The following is a 22,836-nucleotide window of genomic DNA, read 5'->3' as shown; positions in this document are numbered from 1 at the left end:
AGATTTATTTATTGTTGTAATTTGTGTTTCTATATTTGTTACATGTAAGGCATGGAGGGTGTTGGAAGTAATGCTTCTATGTCATTTACAAGTTGTCATTATGAGTCCCAAAGTGTCAATGTAGAAGTTGTTTATTCCTATGTTATGAGTTAGAGTCGTGTCATGTCTGAGTCATAATTTTCTGAAGTCAATGATCTAATTCTTATATATGTAATTGCTTTATGTGATCAATAAATATATGTGTGATTTGTTGTGTGCATCAGCATAAAATATGTGAAACAATTATTAACATGCTATTATCTTGGGTAAAAATTGCAATAATACTTTCAAATTATAGTTCAATGAAATATTTGAAAATTAGCTTGTTAATAATATTGAAAAATAAATATGTATTTTTCAAAATTAAAAATTATAAGTAAATCTAAATAAAACAATTGGTAAAATTGTGGCAATGACTAATAATACAAATAATACTAAAACTTTATTTAAGTTTAAATTCATTAAACTAAATTAGGATAAATTTGACCAAATTATAAATTATAATAATTTGAAAACTAGATTATAATAAATTTTCTTAATATTTAAAAAAAAAAAAAAAAAAAAAAACAAAAACAAAAACAAAAAAAACTCAACATTATTTCTCTTTTTTGCTAAAGCAAGAGTCGTACCTTCTATTTCATTAAATCTGAGAACAAATTACATAAAATACAACAGTTCTCAAGGAATTGTGGGCCAAAGAAAAAACTAGCTTCTTAAAATCGAGGGCACTGAGCGAAGGCTAAAACACCAAACCAAGGTCCCGCCAAAAAAACTACAAAACCCTCGAAAACTAGACAAAGCCGAAACTGTTTGATTTCCCCTCAGAGATCTGACGGATGAGGCTCAAATCGAGCTGGAAACAAGCAACCACTTTAAAATTAGAATCGGACCCGATGAGGAAATAGGGACCAATCGAAAAGGATTTCGGGTCCGAATGGGGGGATAACCCTCGAGCATGTAGATCGCGCGAAATACATCGATTCCCACCATGATGCGAAACAAGCACAGAAGATATTCCTCGCCCGGACATGCATACTTATTCTTAACCATCAATTCTCCTCGCCAAATCCAATGTCGAAGGATGATATCACAATACCTAGAAGCACGGCTATTAACCATGCAATAAACCTAGACCCACCAACATGCACGCTTATTCCTGACCGTAGATCCATCTTGCTTGATCTGATGGCTGAGGATTATATCGCACGAGCCAACAACACTGAGAATTAGTACACGATGAGGGTGGTATTCTTTCCCCTCCCTAGGCCACATGTTGCTTGGTGAGTGCAATCGTTCCCAACTCCAAAAAACCGCTTCCAACTTGAAGGGCCTGCGATAAACCATAAAGAACCCCGAGAATGGTATTGCATCCACAGAAAGAAAGATAGGGGTTTTAAGGCTGTCGAGAAAGCCAGGACTCCAGCGACTCGCCCCATCTCATCTCCACTGGTGTGTGAACCAATGTAGGATGAAGATCCATCCATCCAGCCATCCATCCGAGAAACAGTGTCTGTCATGCAACTTCCATCTGAAACTTATGTGCTTGTACTTACTAGGGTTAAGGAGACCGACAGTGACTTGCATCCCAAAAATGACCTCACTTCTGAAAAAACACTTCATAATGAATTCAAATCAGCTAGACCCTGCCTCTGTGGCTCTGTTTCGAAACACCATCCTATCCTCATCTGCCTGGTCGTGACAATGTGCCTTTAATCTATTCTGAGGCAACTCTTGCCAACTCAGTGCGACCTTGCTTTTGGTACAAAGCACCCCTTGATTGGCCAGAATGTCTGTCAATTTGTTTGCCGTCCTTCGCACATGGTTAAAAATCACTGTATGTATGCACAAGAGGTGAAGCTGAATCCTTTGAAAGACCTAGAGCAACCTCCAGTGTTTTGAGACTTTTTCCAGCTCCGTGCCACAGCTGATTCTTTTGACCGAGTTAATGATTAACTCAGAATCAGCTTCGACAATTACATTTTGGAGATTATCCTTCTTCAGGAAATCTAAACATTTCTCAAGAGCCATTAATTCCACCATATTATTAGTGGCTATTCCCAAATGGCAATGGAAGATGAAAAGGATACTGTCGTTTTCATCCCTTAACACCCCTCCAAAGCCAACAATACCCGAGTTGCCTTTTGAAGCTCCATCAATGTCGTATTTCAAAAAACCCTGAGGGGGAGGATGCCAGTAATCCTGCTCGGTATCCAGTTTCATGACCTTCCTATCCAAGGCTTGTCGTATAAGCCCCTGCATACCAACTGAAGAAGTATCTGCATTTCAGCTTCTGAAGGTGGATTCTGAGGGAAAGTTCACACTATAGTACCTACTGTCTCCTTAAGCTGTCTTAAGATCTGCTCGAAAAGGCGTTGGAGGAACTCTTTTCATTTTTTAATATTCTGTTGTTCCTTTCTTTCCAGATATGAAGCTTGGCATTAAAGCCCAAGCTGAGCCAAGAAATTCATAATTAGAGAAGTTTCGTCTCCAATTGTTTAGGGTATTGATAATGCTTCCTTTGTCCCTGTTTGTCTATTGGAAAATAGTGGTGAAAGTATCCCACAACCTAGAGGTGAAAATGAAATTATTGAGAAGGTTCTCCATTGTTTCCTCTTGGGCTTCATAGAGCTGACATCTGGAAGGACCCAGAACACCCCTCTTCCGAATGTTATCCCAAGTCAGAATTTTCTTATGATGTACCGGCCACATGAAGAGTTTGATCTTCATCCATCCTTGATGCCTCCATAGGTTCTGCCAAACCCTGCCCGGTGCATTAGAGTCTAGCTCAAGGAGTATGCGTTTTGCCTTCTTAAGATTGAAGGTACCTTCATTATTGTTGCCCCATCTAAGTTGGTCATGCCCCTCTGTAACTAAAATCTTCCTTTGTTCCAACATTTTCAGAAGTGCCTCTGCTTTTGCTTTCAAGGGGTTGTCATCCCTGTAATCAATATTCTTCCAGGTTCTCCATTTTCCTTCACTATTGGTTTGATCCCAAAAATATTTTACCTTAAATAATCCTTTGGTGTCTGTCTCTTTCTTGAGGTCCAGAAAGTCCTCTCTTAGCAGTGTAGGTTCGTGTTGCCATTTATCCTCCCAAAATAAAGTAAGATCTCCCTCTCTGATTTCCCAGAAGCTATTTTTTGTACTAAGCCTCTATTCTCCTAGGCCATTCAAGATGTGTGAGCCCTTTATGATGCCAGACATCCTTATGTGATCATTATTTTGCCAAGTGCTAGCATATTTTTCTTTCCAGATACTAGCCCACTGAGCGTTTGGGTCTTTTACCCAACACCACCATAATTTTTCCCCTAAAACTTTGCTTAGTACTTCTGGATCATCCAGTCCAAGACCCCCATGGTTTTTAGGTTTACAAATCTTATCCCAGGCTACCAAGGCCCATTTCTTTCTTTCCTCCCCCTTACCCCAAAGAAAGTCTCTTTGAACGTTTCTAAATTGTTGTAAAATTCCTTTAGGAGCTGGAAGGGCTGATAGCATGAAGACGGGGATTGATTGAAGAACAGCTTTTGTAAGCACTAACTGACTAGCTAAGTTTAAAGATCTAATAGTCCATTTCCTGATTTTATCATGCATCTTATTAATCACCGGCTCCCAAATGCTCTTGTGTAAAGGTTTATCAGTTAGAGGAACTCCCAAATATTTGGAAGGAAGGATATCCCTTTGAAAGCCCAAAATTCTGGAGATATTTCTTTGAATATCAATATTGGTATTAAAGAAAAAAATATTAGATTTGGAGAGATTAACTTCCATACCTGTAGCCATGGCAAAGTCACACAGGATTTGTTTATACGCTAGTGCTTCTTTGACCGTGGGGATTCCCTGCAGCATAGTATCATCAACAAATTATTGATGGGTCAAAGCCTGTCCAGTCTCAGAAAGTTGGAGACCCTTGATATTACAAACTTCTTTCGCATGCTTGATAGACCGACCAAGTCCTTCCATCATGAGGATGAAGAGAAAGGGAGAGAGAGGATCTCCTTGCCTAAGGCCTCTTGAAGGAGTAAAAGTCTCAGAGGGAGAACCATTAACCAGAATTGAAAACCTAGAAGAAGTTACCAGGGCCATGACCCATCTTACCCAGTTATGATCAAACCCAGAAGCAATAAGGACCTTTCTGATGTAGTTCCAATTCAACTTATCGTAAGCTTTGGCTAGGTCCAATTGCATAATAATTCTAGCCTTCCTATTGCTTGTCAATGAGTGCACCACCTGATGCACTTGAATGATGTTATTGAGAATTTGTCTACCCTCCACATATCTAGATTGCTCCACAGAAACTAGAGTAGGAAGAAGTGGTTTGAGTCTATTGGCAACAACCTTGGATATTATCTTGTATACCACATTGCACAAAGATATGGGTCTAAACTTGTCGAGAGTCTGAGCATTGTCCTGTTTGGGGATTAGGGAGATGAAGGAAGTATTGAGCACCTTCAAAATAGTTCTATTCATCCTGGAATCTTCCACTACATTCAGAATATCCTGTTTAACAATATTCCAACAAGCTTTAAAGAAATCCACATTGAAACCATCAGGGCCTGGCGCTTTACCATTCTGCATTTCTTTGATGACCTCACTAACCTCCTCTTCAGTCACTGGCCTATTAAGATTGAAATTATCCTCTCTAGATACCAACCTAGGTATATGCCTTGTTAAGTCCCTGATAAAATGCTCTCTGTCTGAAATGGTTTCCTTTGCTATACCTTGAAAGTGCTGAACTAACACAGCTTCTATATCTTCATGGGAATTAAGAAGATGACCTCCCTCGTTCTTAATCGAAGAGATCCTATTATGAGATATATTTGCCATGGTGGATCTGTGGAAAAATCTAGTGTTTCGCTCTCTTTCTTTTAGCCATTGAACTCTAGATTTTTGTCTCCAAAATATTTCCTCTTGTTTACATAAATTCTCCTAGTCTTGATGATGTTTGGTGACTTGATCATTTTTTACTTTATCAAAGCCATCCGTGATAAGGGCCTTGATTGAGTTCCTGCATTTTATCTTCAACAATTTTTTTCACTTCAAAAATATTGCCAAATTCATTCTTGTTCCAATCTTTAAGTTTGAGCTTAATGTGCTTTAATCTTTTGTGTAGTAAGAACATTCTTGTACCCTAAATATGCAAATATTCTATCCACCATTTTGCAATGTTGCTGATGAAATCCAGGTGGGTGAGCCAAATATTCTCAAATCTAAAAGGTCTATTCCTGGGGGTACCAATGCCTTAAACCTCAAGTTGAACAGGCCAATGGTTTGAGCCTCCAAAGGGGAGAATTCTCGCTATCATTTCCTTGTCGGTGAGCATAAGGTCCTCTGAAATTATGAATATGTCTAACTTTGAGGCTACTTGAGACTCTCCTCCTCTTTTATTATTCCAAGTAAAGAGACCATTACTCGCCTTAGTGTCAACTAGATTCATATTATCTATAAAAGTTTGAAATGTTGAAGAGTCTTTGCTTAAAGTTCTAGTTCCCCCTTTTTTCTCCGAAAGTGATTTGATCATATTGAAGTGCCCACCCATGATCCATGGTACTCCTACATGTTTGTCTCTTAGATCTACAAGAGAATCTAGAAACCTGAGTTTATCATCCATTCTTTGAGGGCCATACACATTCGTGACCAGATAAGTCTCCCTATCTTCCACAGGCTGAATAACCACTAATAAATAATTCCTAGATGCCTCAGCATCTATTATGCCAATCTTTTGGGGGTTCCAAAGAGTCAGTATGCCTCCTACTTCTAAAAACTCAAAACGATTGAGCCATTTGCTGTGAATTTCATTTATTTTTTGAATTGAACATTTTGTTTCCTGGATAAAGATCATATCCAGAGCTTCTTGTTTCATTCTATTACTAAGTATTCTTTGTTTTCTTTTACTACCTAGACCTTTGATATTCCAAGATGTAAACTTCATTATTAAAGATCTGTAAAGGAGTAGCCGGTTAGGTCTTGCATCTTTCTGAATCTATCATTAGCTTTCCACATTTCGTCAATAGTTAGTTTTGCTTTTTCCTGCCTCTTTTCTTTCCTGGGTTTCTAGGTGCTAGTATTGGTGTGGTTTTCATAGTTTTCACACCTTTGTTGCCCTACCTTTCATTGTTTCTTTGCCTTTCCAGCCCTTTAGCCTAAGTTTTCCATACGAATAGCTGTTGTACTCTGTTGAACTCTTCTTGAGGTAATGAGTCTACTCCTCCCATGGTTCCCTGTTTCAAGAACCTTTCCAGATCTAGGTGTTCTCTATCAAGAATCTCTTGTAGTCAATGGTCCTCCATTTCCATCTCACTCTGGGTCATTTCCTAGACCATCTCCAGTTCTACATCGCTCAACGTAGTCTCTTTCTGTTTATTAATATCTTGTGTTTGTTCACTGTCTTCTTCTTTCTCTTTCGCCACTAGGCTTCCTTCCATTACCTGTTCTACTTTTGTTATCTCTTCTTCTTCTTCGAGTACTTGGAACTTGTTCAAACTAGCCTGTTGCCCTTCTGTTTGATGTTGCTTTGGCCCCTTTTTGCCCCCTTTTCCTCTATGTCCCACTTTGTGAAAGCTTTCAGTATCTTTCATTGTGGTAGCTTTACTTTTTTTCTCTATTTTATTGACAGGGCAGTCTCTAAATAGGTGCCCATGTTCATGGCACCTGCGACATCTGAAAGGAATATGTTCATAATCTATTATTTGCATCCATTCTTCATAAAAAACTTCCAAGATGGCCTCATTCGGTAGAGCTCCAGAGAGGTTCATCTCCACACAAATTCGTGCAAAGGAAGTGTATTTTCCCCTTTTGGTGGCCTCAGAAGCTTTGACAAAACGCCCTAATTTGTTTCCTATGGCAGATAACAATTCTGTTTGCCAGTAATCAAGAGGTAGGGAGTAGAGTCTTACCCAGACTGGGACCGAAATGAAAGTCTATCGCTCCGAGACAAAATTCATCATCCACGGCCGCATGTAGAGGCCTGTTGCTGCATAGAAGTAGGACCCTCCTTCAAACACCCTATCTTTATCCTCAATATTTGTAAAGACCACAGTGAAGAATCCCTTTGACCCAAGATGTAGGTCTATGCTTCCTTTTGGTTTCCAGTGGTATTTAATCCATGTCTATAATGCCTTTTTAGTGGGTCATAATCCCATGAATTTACAAATGATAACATATGTCCGCATGTGGTCCCTATGTGCCTGTAGAGCAAGATTATTTAAAACTACTCTAGGTGTAATCTCAGCTTTGGGTTTACATAGTCCCTTTTGTGCTTTATTTTTTGTTTCGTGTTCCTTGTCTTATTCTTCATTTTCTTTTATGCTATTATTTTCCCTTGATTTGGTAAAATCTTGCTCTTCTTCCATGTTCCTTTTCCCTTTTCTTGAAGGACCTCTGACAGTTTCTATTGGTTCCTTCCCTCGGTTGGCCACGGCTTGCTGCTTTTGTCCTTCCATAAAGTTCAACATCTACAGAAACCTAAAAACCCTAACTTTTCGTCCCATTTCTCTCTTTTCAATATGTGTCGACTCAACATTATTTCAATATACACTATTAAAAAAATAAATCATATTATTTCAATGTACGATATTCTCCTCCGTAATAACTCTACATTATGTGAATCTACGATATTCTCCCATGTAATAACTCTACATTATTTCAATATACAACATTTTCCAATGACACTATACAGTATACTCCCTCCGATCGCATCATGCACATTATACAAATTAAAATAATTGTAAATAATATCAAAACAAAAAATTGGTTAAAGTCATTGCAAATAATATTAAAACAAATAATTGATTTAAGAAATGGTGTAAAAATTTAATCGGCGAGAAAAAGTATTTTGATACCATATAATTGTAAAATTAAAACTAATGTGAGGGTAGTTATTTGTGTGTCACTAATATTTATTGGTTTAAAAATAAATTAAAAATAAACTAATGTGAGGGTAGTTATTTGTGTGTCACTAATATTTATTGGTTTAAAAATAAATTAAAAATATCAAGAGATAACCATATAGCGTGTATGAAAATATAAAAATAATGTTAAAATAATGTCGTGTAAAATAATGTTAAAAATATCTTCATAGTTTAATAATGTCGTGTAAAATAATGTTAAAAATATCTTCATAGTGTGTATGAAGATAGTTCTAGTAAATTTAATGTTACAATTTCTATTTTAATAATGTCGTGTAAAATAATGTTAAAAATATCTTCATAGTGTGTATGAAGATAGTTCTAGTAAATTTAATGTTACAATTTCTATTTCAACTTTACATAAGTTTGATTTCGTACATTGAAATATGGTTTTTCGGTTTGATCTAATAAAACAACACATAGCTCATATCAAAAAAATAATAATTTAAAATAAAGTTATAAAAGTTAACTGATTATCAAAATTAATTAGATTATAAATTTATGACAAAGATAAATATAAGTGTTATTTGACAATTTAGTCTCTACTACTCAATTTAAAAATTATGTTATGGAAAAAAATTATAAAAAATTATAATTGTATTAGTTAATATTAGCAACATAAATGAAATCCTATAAATTTTCTTTGGGAGGAACTAATGAATTAAGATTGTTTTACTCTTATATAAGTATTGATGAAAACATAAATAATAGTGAGAATTATAAATATATTTATTTACATATTATTCCTATCCATTTTTATGCAAAAACTGATTTAAATTATAGTGGGAAATAACTAATGGTAAATATGTTATTTACTTCAATAAAAAATCACTACATCAATATTTAAAAATAATGCAGGAATATTGAAACCATATCCATAAATATGTTGGAAGTAATGCTTCCATGTCATTTCATTATGAGTCTCAATGTGTCAATTTAGAAGTTGTTGTTGTTGTTGTTGTTTTTTTTTTTTTTTTTTTGTATGTTATGAATTGGAATCATGTCATGTTTGATTCATAAATTTTTGAAGGGAGTGATCTAATTCTTATACATGTAACTTTTTTGTGTGATTAATAAATAGATATGTGTGATTTGTTGTGTGCATAATCTCTCTGCTTTGCTCTCCATCTCTATATCTATCATGGTATTAGAGTGAGTTCTGACTTGACTCCCTTAATCGAAAGCCAAGGAAATATGAGAGTTGAGATAGCAAATTCCATATAAATATGTAAAATTAATAGGTAAATAATGAGACTAAATCACTGTGCTATTTTTTCTTGTGTGTGCAATATGTAAACATGTAAGATTAATAGATAAATTATAAGACTATAAGACTAAATCACTGTGCTATTTTTTCCTGTGTGCAATATAAGAATGTGTTTATTTTCGACGTTGTTTCCCTTGGAGCCCATCTATCTACTACAAATTTTGGAGCCCATCTATCTACACGGGTTTTGAAAAGAAATCATTTGCATCCACACGAAAGACTAGGTTGAGTGGAGGATCCGGTGAGAAGGAGCCACCATCTGTGCAAGAATTATTTCTTCAAGAGACAAGATTAATGATCGATTCAACATCATAAAAGGATTCTTTTCAATTTCTTAAGAAAAGAATGAAATAAAATTGAAGATAAATTTGATATTTTTCACGATGTTATTTCTTTTGGCATAGAGAAGAGGCAACAATGATTTTGAATGATTGAAAAGAATGAAATAAAATTAAAGATAAATTTTGATTTTTTCATGATGTTATTTTTTTTTGGCATAAAGAAGAGGCAACAATGATTTTGAATGGTGGATTGATTGTGTCAGGCCAGGCAGTAACTCCATAAGGCAAAATGATTCGTGTGTTTTTATTCCATCAGGTAGGTCTTCATTATATACATGAGGGAGAGACTATTTAGTTCATCTCCCGATGACTGTTCATATTTCTAATTTATCTATTTACATAAATTCACCCAATCACAAAGATTAGGTGTCAACATTCCCCCCCTTAATCTGAAGGGATGTTGGTGAGTCCAAGCATCATTCTAAATCGTTCAAGCTTTTCTCTTCCAAGTGCTTTGGTGAAGATGTCTACAATTTGCTCAATTGTGGAACAATGATGGAGATGGATTGTTTTGGCCTCAACATGATGTCGAATCAGATGATATTTAGTATTGATGTGCTTCATTCGATCATGGAAATTTGGGTTCTTGGCCAACTTTATTGCAGAGGTATTGTCAATCATGAGTGGAGTTGATTGTACTTGTTTTACCTGCAAATCTTCAAGAATTCTCCTAAGACACACAATTTCTTTTGTTGCTTCAGCTGCTGCCACGTATTCTGCTTTTGTTGTGGAATCTGCTGGAACTGATTGTTTGCGTGATCTCTAGGAGACAACTCCTAATCCAAGACTCATAGCATATCTTGAAGTTGATACCCCAGTTTCTTTGTCTCCATCGAAGTTTGAATCAGAGTATCCAATCAAGCTGAAGTCGTCCACCTGTGTATACTTGATTCCAAAGTCTTGAGTTCCCTTCAAGTACCTTAGAACTCTTTTTGCAGCAGACCAATGTCCCTCACAAGGCTTTTGCATAGACCTGGAGAGGATTCCAACAGCAAACGAAATGTCTGGTCTGGTAGTAGTTAGGTAGTTGAGACTTCCTACAAGCTGTCTATACTTTGTTGCATCCTCAAATTCTTTTCCTTCAATAGATGTGAGCTTTAAGTTTTGTTCCATTGGAGTAGTAAGAGGATTGCATTTTGTCATGCCAAACCTATTCAACGAATCTCCAATGTTTTTCTTTTGAGAAATAAATATGGACTTTGGATGTTGGGTTACTTCAGTGCCAAGATAGTAATGAACATAGCCCAAATCAGTCATTTCAAAACTTTTCCCCAATTCCTTCTTTATGGATGCAATGTAGCTTTCATTGTTCCCTATCAACAAAATATCATCTACATATACCACAAGATATACAACTGTTTTGCCAACTTTCTTGACAAATAAAGTTGCTTCATCAAGATCATAATGTTTGAAATTGAGTTTCAGAAGATGCTCAGTTAGTTTTTCATACCAGGCTCGCGGTGCTTGTTTGAGGCCATACAAGGACTTCACTAGTTTGCATACTTTATGTTCATGTCCTTTCATAGAAAATCCTTCAAGTTGGGACATAAAAACATTCTCTTTTAGATCTCCATTTAAGAAAGCAGTTTTTACATCCATTTGGTGGACCTTCCAATCGTTCTGAGATGCTAGTGCAAAGAGTGTCTGTTTGGTAGCCCATTTTGCTGTGGGGGCAAAAGTCTCATCATAATCGACCCCTTCCTTCTGTGCAAAACCTTTTGCCACAAGCCTAGCTTTGTGCTTGTCAAGTGAGCCATCAGCTTTATACTTGTTCTTGTAGATCCACTTGCAGCCAATTGGTTTGGTTCCTAATGGAGGATCAACCAGCTTCCAAGTGTCGTTCTTTATGAGGGCATCATACTCCTTTTGCATTGCTTCTTTCCATTCATCATGAGAAGCAACTTCTTTGAAGGAAGTTGGTTCAAAATCTGTAGACAAGTTCAATTCACAATCATAAGAAACATCCATATCAACAGGTGAATTAGAGTCATCCACATCACCTCCATTTTGCCGGTTTGAATTTCTAGTTCCTGTCTTTCCAACCTCATCAGGATGAACAATTTCAAGTGTCTTTGTCAGCCACTTTGGGGGACCTTTTTCAGATGGTCCAGGCTGCTCCGTTGATTGAGTTGGGACTGAATCAAGATTGAGTCTCCCAATTCTATCAATTACATCACTTAAAGCATCATCCGTTGTTGGAGTTTCATGCGGGGGAGAGTGTTCTTCAGAAGAAGATTCCACATGTTGATCTAGTATAGGAATCCCCCCTTTAGGATGTGGAATCTGATTATCAAATTCTTGAAATGATTTTGCTTTTGCGAATCTATCCAAGCAATCAAGTTGCCGCTCAACAACATTGTCAGTTTTGGATGATTCAAGAAAATACATCTCTAGATATAACAAACTTCTTATTGACTTCATCATAGAGGCGGTATGCTTTGGAGGTGTTTGAATACCCCAGGAAGATACACTTATGACTTCTAGCACTAAGTTTGTTTCTATGTACCTTTGGTATCAAGGCATAACAGGTGGAACCAAAGACCCTAAGATGCTTTAGCGAAGGAACATGTCCATACCACATTTCATATGGAGTTTTTTTTCTTATAGCATTAGATGGACATCTATTCTTTATATATGTAGCACATAGAACAACATCAACCCAAAACATTATCTTTACATTTTTGAAGAAAAGCATGGATCGTACCATATTTAAGATTTCCCTATTCATTCTTTTAGCTACACCATTCTATTGGGAATTATAAGGCATAGTTGTTTGATGTTTGATCCCATGTTGGCGAAGATAGTTTTCAAATTCATTTGATGTGTATTCTTTTCCATTATTAGTGCGAATAGACCCAATATGAGATTGTGCATCATTTTCAATCCATTGATGAAAATTCTTGAATGTTTGAAAAGCATCAGATTTGTTCTTCAATAAATAAACCCAACACATTCTGGTGTAGTCATCAATAAATGTCATGATATATTTATTTCCATTTGCAGAAGGAACAGGCATTGGACCACATAAATCTGAATGAATGAGTTCAATTTTTCTATGTGCTCTTGAATGTGAATCATGAAAAGACTGTTTGCTATGCTTTCCTAGAATGCAAGCATCACATTGCTTAAGTTTTCTAGGAATTATATGCAAACCAACAACACCATTTTTCTTCAACAAGCAGAGACTGTCATAGTTCAAATGTCCAAATCTAGCATGCCATAATAAACTTGATGGAAGTGTACCTTCTTCATGATGAGAATTGTATGAGAAATGTTGTGCACGAGCAGAGGTTCCTTGCAGCTTGAGAAGCCTTTCTTCTTCTATTCCCCTCATGACAAGTGAGTGGTTAGATGCTTTTCTTACCTCAAGCTTGCCATCAAACATATGAATGGAGTGACCTTGCTAGCAGATGTGGACCAAGGACAACAAGTTTCTCTTGAGCTGTGGGAGATATAGAACATGATGCAGAAGAAAGTCTGGAAGACCAGGCAATTTAAGATTGATTGTGCCAAGCCCTGATGGCTTGATTTTTTATTGATTTGCAAAGTATACTGCTCCATCAACATTGTCAGTGAAATCTTCAAAAAAATCTTTTTTATGAGTCATGTGGTAGGTTTCTCCTGAATCAAGCAACCAATCATTTTTCCAAGAAGCAAGTGAAGCATTAAATAAATCTTCATTTACTCCAATGTTACATTGTGCCACAACATAGTGAGCGGATTCAGGTGCTTTACCTTTGTCTGTATCATCAGTTTTACCTTTCTGTTGGTTTCTTTTCTGCTCAATTTCGTCCCATGGTAGCTTGCATGTAGAGGCATCATGTGATCCATTTCTTTATGCAGTGCAAATATGCCTTTTCTCCTTGAGAATGTCTGCCCCCCTGCCTCTGAAATATCTTCCTCTTCCTCTTCGATCACTTCTTCCTCTTGTAGAATCTTGAGCAGGATGCTTTTCTTTATGAGCAAGGCACACAGCCTCTTCAGAAGATTCAGGGGTTGTCTTCTTTCCAAAAGCTTTCTCTCTTTCAGCAAACTTTTTCACAAGAGAGTCAAAGGTGATATCTTTAAGATTTCCATTTGCTTGCAAAGACCCAAGATAATTGGAGTAAGTAGGATAAAGTGCCTTGAGAAAAGAAATAAGAGGAATATCCAATTCAACCTTAGTGGATTTGATATCATGCATTATAGACTTTACTTCAGATGCAAAAGCAAGAGGATCATTATTTTGCAGTTCATGAGTGAAGAGTTTAATCATGAGTTGAACAACTTCAACTGCAGAAAGTGAGTCATAGAGTTCTTTCAGCTTTTGTAAGGCTTCAAAGGTAGTTGAATATGACGAAATATGGCGACTCACCTCTTCATTTATAGATGATGTGATTAATGCATAAGCTTTGCTGTTCTTGTTTTCCCAAATGACGAGCTCTTTGTTTGAGGTAGGCTATATTGGTTCATTGTCTCCGTCTTCGACACACACTCCTTTCCACAACTCATTGAAAATGAGGGTGTGTTTTATCATCCGGGACCATTCAGGATAGTTCTCCTTGCCAATGAGAACTATTCCTACCATGGATATGATTGAATGCATTCTGTAAAAATTACTTCTACTGATAGAAAAATACTTCTGCTGAGAAAACTGTATCAAATGCAAACCAGAGATTTGTCATTTTTATTTATACATAGGCTTTGTGCATGACTGAATTCCTTAAAGCTAGGTCTCTGCCTAGAATTGCAAAACAAATTAAAAATGGAAATGAACTTGACAACTACGGCTATATGCGGTCTCAACTGCCCAATAATTCAGGAAAACAGTGCCAACTATTAAAGCAACAGTCCTTTTATTCTATTTTTTTGAGAAGTATATATTTTGTTAAACCTTCCAGAAAAAGACAATGGGTTGATATATGACAATATTCAGGTAAACTATCGCTGTGTCCCACCACTTGGAATAATGCAGGCGTAATGGTTCACTTGGAATTTATCACTAATTTTTATGCATTCCTGGTGTGAAAGAATTGAACTCTACACTCTGCAAAGCCCAAGCGCTATACCAGCTGAGAATTTAGATTTGCAAACTTTAAAAAAAATAGGCACATTACTTAATACAGAATCAGGCCACGTGAAGACAATGTCAACCTCTTAACATAACGTTTTGGAGTCTGATAGGACAAGCTCATTATATGACTGAAGTCCTACGAAACCATCTCAGCTTTGACACAGAAATACAATTTTTTTAATTACCATTGGAGCCATACGCAGATTATCTCTGACCACTCTCATCATTGAGCTCGCACAACGTCGGCTCGTTATGAAGGATTTGCAAGGTCTGCGAGGTTACCACAAAAATTGGGCCTTAAAAGTTCTCGGTGCAGTGTTAATTCATCTGCCTGAACGGAGTTCCAAGAAACAACATTTTCCTGTATCGTTAGAACCTTGGCTAAGTGAATTCAAGACTTATAACTTCGCATTTCAAGGCCTCGGCCGCTCCCTCTCCACGCTCACCGCACCAGCGTTCCTCAAACGGACTGCATGGACTCACAATAATGGCGGAGGAGATGGCTTTCAGTGAATAAGTATCGCAGAAAATGTTATGGCAGAAAATGTTTGTGGATAGTCCAGAGAGCCAAAGAACGCAAATAATGCAGCGTTCAAACCTGCCCACTATGTCAGGCCTGGATATATGGAATATGGCAGACAGAGGGCGCAGGTAGTGTCAGGAGCAGTTAATTGTATGGAGGAGCAGCGCAGGTATATGGAGAGTAGACAAGGGAGTTACAAGGGATATAAGAGCTAAAAAAGGAGCTGGCTCTGATACCATGTCAGGCTAGGCAGTAACTCCATAAGGCAAAAATGATTCGTGTGTTTTTATTCCATCAGGTAGGTCTTCATTATATACATGAGGGAGAGACTATTCAGTTCATCTCCCTATGACTGTTCATATTTCTAATTTATCTATTTACATAAATTCACCCAATCACGAGGATTAGGTGTCTACAGATTGAAAGCATTGGGGATGGTAATGGTCAAAGAAAGAAGTAAATGAGGTTTTTTGAAGAAGGATTTCAGTTTGGTGATGTAAGTAGAATATATTGGTGTATGTTTAAGTGGTTCTTACATTAAATGAGTAGGGTGTAAAGTGATTTTATTTACTTGTAAAATTATTTTTGGTGTGTTAAAAAAAAAGATAGATGTAAAACCAGAAAGGACATGTTAATTATTGAATAGATTAATGTAACTCGTCGTGTTTAGAGAGCATTAGTTAAAGGTAGTTTTTAATAAGGTCAAGTTGGTGTTACCCATCGTGTTCCACGAGCATAGATACATACAAAGTCAAGTTGTAGAATTGTTCGTTGAAGACATTTTGTACCCAGAATGTTATCCTAGATAACTAATGAAGGACGTGGAGGTTTGTGGATTCAAGAGATGGTGGTAATTCCATAGGAGTATCAATACTGACTGTCCCGAGGTTGAGAATCGTCAATTCTGCAAAGTACTTCAACGATAGTCTGACGCCCTTATGTCGAAAAGTGTGGTGAAAAAAAGAGAAGAAATGTTGAGATTTCATAGTGTAGAGACAAATATGAAAAATATTTATTTATTGTTGTAATGTGTGTTTCTATATTTGTTAGATGTAAGGAAATGAATGTTTCCATGTCATTTACAAGTTGTCATTATGAGTCCCAAAGTGTCAATTTAAAAGTTGTTAATTCATATGTTATGAGTTGGAGTCTTGTCATGTCTGAGTCATAATTTCCGAAGTTACTGATCTATTTCTTATATATGTAACTGCTTTATGTGATCAATAAATATATGTGTGTGATTTGTTGTGTGTACAATCTCTCTCTGTTCGATCGGCATAAAATATGTGAGGCAATTATTAACATGCCATTATCTTGGGTAAAAATTGCAATAAGGCCTTCAAATTATAGTTCAAAGAAATGTTTGAAAATTAACTGGTTAATAATATTGAAAAATAAAGATGTATTTTTCAAAGTTAAACATTATAAATAAATCTAAGTAAATCAATTGGTAGAATATTATAAATAAATCTAAGTAAATCAATTGGTAGAATTGTAGTAGTGACTAATAATACAAATAATACTAAAACTTTATTTAAATTTAAATTCATTAAACTAAAATTTGATAAATTTGACTAAACTTATAATAATTTGACAACTAAACTATGATAAGTTTTCCCAATATTTAAAAAAATAAAAAAAATAATTCAACATTTCATCTTTTTATATATATATATATATATATATATATATATATATATATTCCTTACTTTATATTTTAGTATTTCATTTTTATATTTATTTTTATATATATTCTTTACTTTCCAATGTATGAGGATGTTTTTGAAAGTTTAATTTCATTTTCATTTTACTTTGATTTTATACAATTTAAAAAAATATTCTTTACTTTATATTTTAGCATTTCATTTTTATATTTATTTATATATATTCTTTTACTTTCCAATTTTATTTCAATGTATGGGATGTTTTTGAAAGTTTAATTTCATTTTCATTTTGCTTTGATTTTATATGGTTTTCTAACGGATTAATTTGTCCGTTAATTTGTTTATCTCCACCTGATTTGTTTTTCCTTGTTTTCTTTGAAGCATCTTCGCCTAAATATTGTTAATGTTATTAGATTGATTTTATAAGGTTTAAAAAAAAAAAAAAATGAATTTTCTTCGCCTAAATATTGTTAATGTTAGATTAGATTGATTTTATAAGGTTTTAAAAAAAAAAAAAAGTGAATTTTTTATTTTCTAACGGATTAATTTGTTTTTCCTTGTTTTCTTTGAAGCATTTCCTTGTTTTCTTTGAAGCATCTCCACCTGATTTGTTTTTCCTTGTTTTCATTTGTTTTTCCTTGTTTTCTTTGAAGCATCTAACGGATTAATTTGTTTTTCCTTGTTTTCTTTGAAGCATTTCCTTGTTTTCTTTGAAGCATCTCCACCTGATTTGTTTTTTCATTTGTTTTTCCTTGTTTTCTTTGAAGCATCTAACGGATTAATTTGTTTTTCCTTGTTTTCTTTGAAGCATCTCCACCTGATTTGTTTTTCCTTGTTTTCTTTGAAGCATCTCCACCTATATATTGTTAATGTTATCATTGAAGCATCTCCACCTATATATTGTTAAGTTAATGTTAGATCAAATACTCCGCCTTTGTCTTCGCTACAGCTGATAAAATACCGTTACTTGGGACGGTGCATATGTAGAAAGCCTTTTCTTTTGCCCTTACTCGTAGTAGTTATTAACTAAGTTATTCTATGGTACAGATAGTCGCACGTAATGACAGATCAAGGCCGTATTATTAAGAGCTTGTGGTAAGGATGGGTTCCGTTCTAATGCTTGGAAATAATATTCCAAAGCCTTCGTATGTTCCCCATTACTTGTATGCACAAGACCTATATTATATAGTATATAACTTCGATCATAAGGATCAGTTTCCAGTCGCATAGCTTCATAATAATTTTGTAAAGCTTCCGCATATTCCCCTTCCGATTGAGCTGACATTCGTTACGGTCGTTCATTCCATTGAAATGATCTCCGCTTCAAAACCGTACATGAGATTCCCACCTCATATCCTTTCTTTACAGTAGGTAATATGAGTAATCCTCTGACCCTGTTGTCTTCATTACGAAGTAAAAGAAATTATTTAATATAATTTCTCCAAAAAAATTCTCTAAATCACAAAAATCTGAACTCAAAAATGTTACTCTAAACCTTTTAAACCACAAAAATCTAATCTAAACTCAAAAATGTTAATCTAAACTCAAACATGTTACATAATATTTGTATCTCGGATTCTATATTTGAGAATTACAGATTTGAGAATCCACTTAATCATGAGATTGAGAAAATTGGTATGTTTTTAAGAATAATGCCCATTCGATATTAAAAAATTACATATTTCAATCCATTTATGTTCGACAACTTTTCCATTTAGCTGCGTAATTTACTTGTAATTCATTCACTAGTTTATTACATGCTATAGCGCCGGTTATGTTGTAGAGCCTATATAAGCTCCTACAAAACCCAGTACATGCGTAGCTGGAGTGCGAGCAGCATGTTTATTTACATGCGTAGACGTGGTAGTCAGTCGCTCAGGAGCTACCGCCGATAATGGAATAGCCTGCGCACACACCAATCAAAACAAAAATAAATCATTGTCTATAGCATGGAAGAACTTACAGAAAGAATTGCAGATAAAGTATGACAATTAATTATTGTTCGTCCATAATTGGTAACGCTGTTGGAGTGACTTACGAGAGTGGCGTCGAATATCGCAGCGGCGGGGTGACTCGCGGACGTTGCATCTATCGGGAAGCTCTTCGGCTCTCTCCATTGCCTCCTCCTCTTCTAGTTCCCTTCAGCGCCCTTCGCGGCGGCGACGGGGGCGTCGGCGGCGTCGGTGGCGTCGGTTCCCTTCAGCGCCCTTCGCGGCGGCGTCGGTGGCGTGGCGGCGTCGGAGGCGTCGGCGGTGTCGGTGGCGTGGGTGACCCCGGTGGCGTCGGTGGCGTTGGCGGTGTTGGCGGTGTAGGCGGCGTCGGCGGCGTCGAATCGGAAATCTCTTCCGTGGATGAATCATACGATTCAGATTGATTCAGTGATTGCTCTATGGCTCGGCATCGGCAGTGTGGAGACATTCTTTGCAATTCCTCGCAACATCTTTCCGATGGCTGTTCTCTCCGGCGCTGCAAGTAGTCGCGGCAAGCAGACAATCTCTGCGAGTCGCAAGACGGTCCTTGCTGTTGCACCACCTCTCCATCCATGACGATGTCTTCATGAGCATCAATAGTGGGGGTGCCCCACTCAAGGAGAAGCAGAAGGGCCGCGAATGAGGTCACCCATTTCAGCGTCGACATTGGAGAGGAGAAGACACCCATTGCTCCTTTTTCTCTTCTTCTTTGTTAATTTCGCTGATGGAATACAACTGATCGGAATGTATGAAGAGTTCTGGGTATTAACTTTGTATTTATGGATGGTGAGGGAAGGGAGGAGAGCGACCACCGCAACACGAAGAGGAGGAAGAGAGGAACAGTTGTAGTGCATGCAGATTCTCAGTCTCCACGTCCACTGCAACGCCACCCGAAGAAGTAACGCCTGGCTGCCTCCCTTTCCAATGGCCACGTCTTTCAAAGACGAGAAGAATCTTGCAGCCGGAGTACAGGTCACGACAGGGCACTGCAACGTCCCAGCAACGCGACTGACTTCGCATTTTACAGAAATCACCCGAGTCACGAGACAATGCGTTGCCCTTGTCATTATTCTTCGTAAACCACGGGACATTACACTCTTGAACACCAGAATGGAACGCGTGAACATAACTGCGAAAAACACATTATACATTATCATATTGGATCATATACAAACATAGACTTCATCCATTCTTATCAACATAGTCCCAATCCGAAATAAACAAGATAATACTATATACATCATATGAACACATATGTCTAGTATGCAGCATGGTTCAGAATTAGAAGGGGATCGAAAGAAGTAATTGATCTAGCAATATGGTCGATGTGAATAAACAAACTATTACCATATTATTACCTATATTTTTTAAAATATCCCATCGTTAACATGTTGACTATTAGCAATATGGTCGATGTGAATAAACAAACTATTACCATATTATCACCTATATTTTTTTATATCCCATAGTTAACATGTTGACTATGTGGTTAGTAATTTCTGAAAAAAAAAAAAAAAAAAAATACACAAAATTATAAAAAATGATAAATACAAGAATTATCTAGGAAATGGAAATTCCCCAACATCTATAACATTGTCTTCCAAAATTATTTCTATGTGTATATCATTCAGATTTTTTTGAAGTCCCTTCTTAGAAAGTTCATCAGCTAGTTGATTGTGTTCTCTGCCTATATGCTTAATTGTAGAGTTTCTAAACTGTGTCCATAGCTTATCAATTCTCGTAACCAACCAAGGAGCCTTGGTTGATTGATATTTGCACATCCATTTACATGATCAATGATAATCTTGGAATCTCCAAAAATATGAATATATGGAATATTGAGGAAGTTTGTGAACCATAATAAACCCTATAAGACCATTTCTTCTGCTCTAGTATTTGTGCCGCTACCCACATTCCAGTAAATCCTATATTCCAATTTTTTAAATATGACTAACCAAAAGCCATAATCACAATTATTCCTTTGCACATCACCATAAAAAAAGCCAACTCATAGCAGGGTCGAAAAAACCAACTCACAACTTGCTTCTTTACCGCCATATCATTACTTCTAAGAATCATGGGTGCAAGCTTGACAATATGCCAATCAAACACTAAACAAATGCAATGCTCCAAAAATTGAACATTTATATGTCCACGATATTGTATCCATGTAATGAGCTCTTCCAAAATAAGGGTATCCTCTTCCTTGTTGGTCTTGTAAAATAATCGATAATTTGTTTGGATCAGAATTGATATCATTAAGCGCAGTAATATGGAAAAAAGTTAATTCAATTAATCTAACTAACATATATTTTGAATTAAAACAAATCATATATATATATATATATATTAAAATTAAAATTATGAAATGTAAATTTCTTTCTTAATAAACATTGTTACATATTTAATCATACAACTTGAAATTACTAAAAAAAATTACATAGTAAACTCTTCTCAAATAATTCTCATTTTAGACTTTACTCTCTACTTTACAAATTCTTATAAACCTCATCCACCCATGCAATACATTACTTTACATCCTCGTATACAGTACACTACTTTACATTACTTTACATCCTCCTATACAGTACACTACTTTACAGTAATCCACATAAAACACATTAGTTATCACTCTAATTATGCTCATTTCTCTACAAATAAACTTAACAAACATCATCTTCTTTCTTCTTCTTAATCATCATCTTTAACACATCTTTTCTTTGTTTTTCTTGCACATTGTATGCATGACATATTGCCTTTTTGCAATAAAAATATGCACATAAAAATCATGTGGTGTGAGCTAAAATGGTGTCTCATGATGCTTGAAAATGTAAGAATGGAAAAACACCAATCTTTAGCTTGGAGGGAGTATTTCACTTATTTTTACGATGAATTTGAACACAATGTTAAAATATGAATGTTAAGAAAGTGATGCTTTCTCGATATAAATGTTTCCTTTATATAATTTGTGTATAATTATGTGAATTTTGAAATTATTTTGATAATTGTATGTTATTTTTCATAAAATATATAATGTATATGTTTATGTGAATTAACTGATTTAATAATTAAATTTTTTAACAAATTTTTTTATGAAACTATGAAAAACACATTATTGTAATGTAAAAATATTTTTACAATTTTTGTATATTAATTGGATACATTTTTAAAAATTTGATAAACACCATTATATCCTTAAAATAAAAAATCCTTACATTAGTGCACCATTGCATACCATGGATATATTTTTTTATTTAAAACGCCCTAATCCCTCTACTAGGATATGCACTACTTTGGTTCATATTTGATTTTGGATTACAAAACTTATAATATCTCATATTATATTATATATAACTTTGTTATCCAATTTATTTATTTGAAACATAAACACAAACATCATAACAAAAAGATAACATATTTAAAGAAGATTTTCTTACCAATGCATGTATTATGTTAAATTTTAAGTGTGTTAATTCATGCATATTATTATGTTTACTAATATATGAAATATCATTTTATTTTTATTTTTAATTATGATTAGTAAACTCAACCTAAAAATTTATGTGTATTATTTCATTCCCTTGTTTAGTAGTTAGGCGTTTCATATCTGTGTGGGGAATAGGTGGATGATTAATCATAACATAAACCAGAAATATAAATTATATTGTTAAATTAATTTTATTTTATTGTTAAAATATTTTATTTTGTTTTTAATTATTATTTTTATAATTATTATTATAATGATTTTATATTTTTAATTATTATTTTTGATGGGTCGTAAAAAGTACATAAGGTTATTATATTTGTAGTTTAAGATTATTTATACTTTTATAGATAGAAAAAATAAACTATTTCATATAGAGATTATATATATGATTATAATGTATAATAAGTGTTGTAGAACTAAGTGGATGTTATACAATTAGAAAAATTGCAAATTGATATATGAAGGGAGTTGTCTAATTTCTCTAAAATCTGGCATTAATTTATTGAAATCACAAGTTTGATGGGCAACCCCTCCACAATAAAAGTTCCCTCGGGGTTTTTCAAGGTGCTGATCCCATATATACAGTAA

General features: G+C 35.3%; 1 pseudogene; it reads right to left on the bottom strand.

Moving 5' to 3' along the window:
- Positions 1-18,990: 18,990 nt before the first annotated feature.
- LOC149202203 (2S albumin seed storage protein PINP1 pseudogene) lies at positions 18,991-19,726 on the bottom strand (annotated as a pseudogene).
- Between the last annotated feature and the right edge of the window lie 3,110 nt (positions 19,727-22,836).

The sequence above is a fragment of the Pinus tabuliformis genome, chromosome 2_1 (genome assembly GCF_031772625.1).
Source record: "Pinus tabuliformis cultivar Carrire ecotype Pingquan chromosome 2_1, CPIR1, whole genome shotgun sequence".
Taxonomy (NCBI): Eukaryota; Viridiplantae; Streptophyta; class Pinopsida; order Pinales; family Pinaceae; genus Pinus; species Pinus tabuliformis.
Note: the sequence above shows the minus strand (reverse complement) of the source record. Positions and strands in the feature narration are given on the sequence as shown.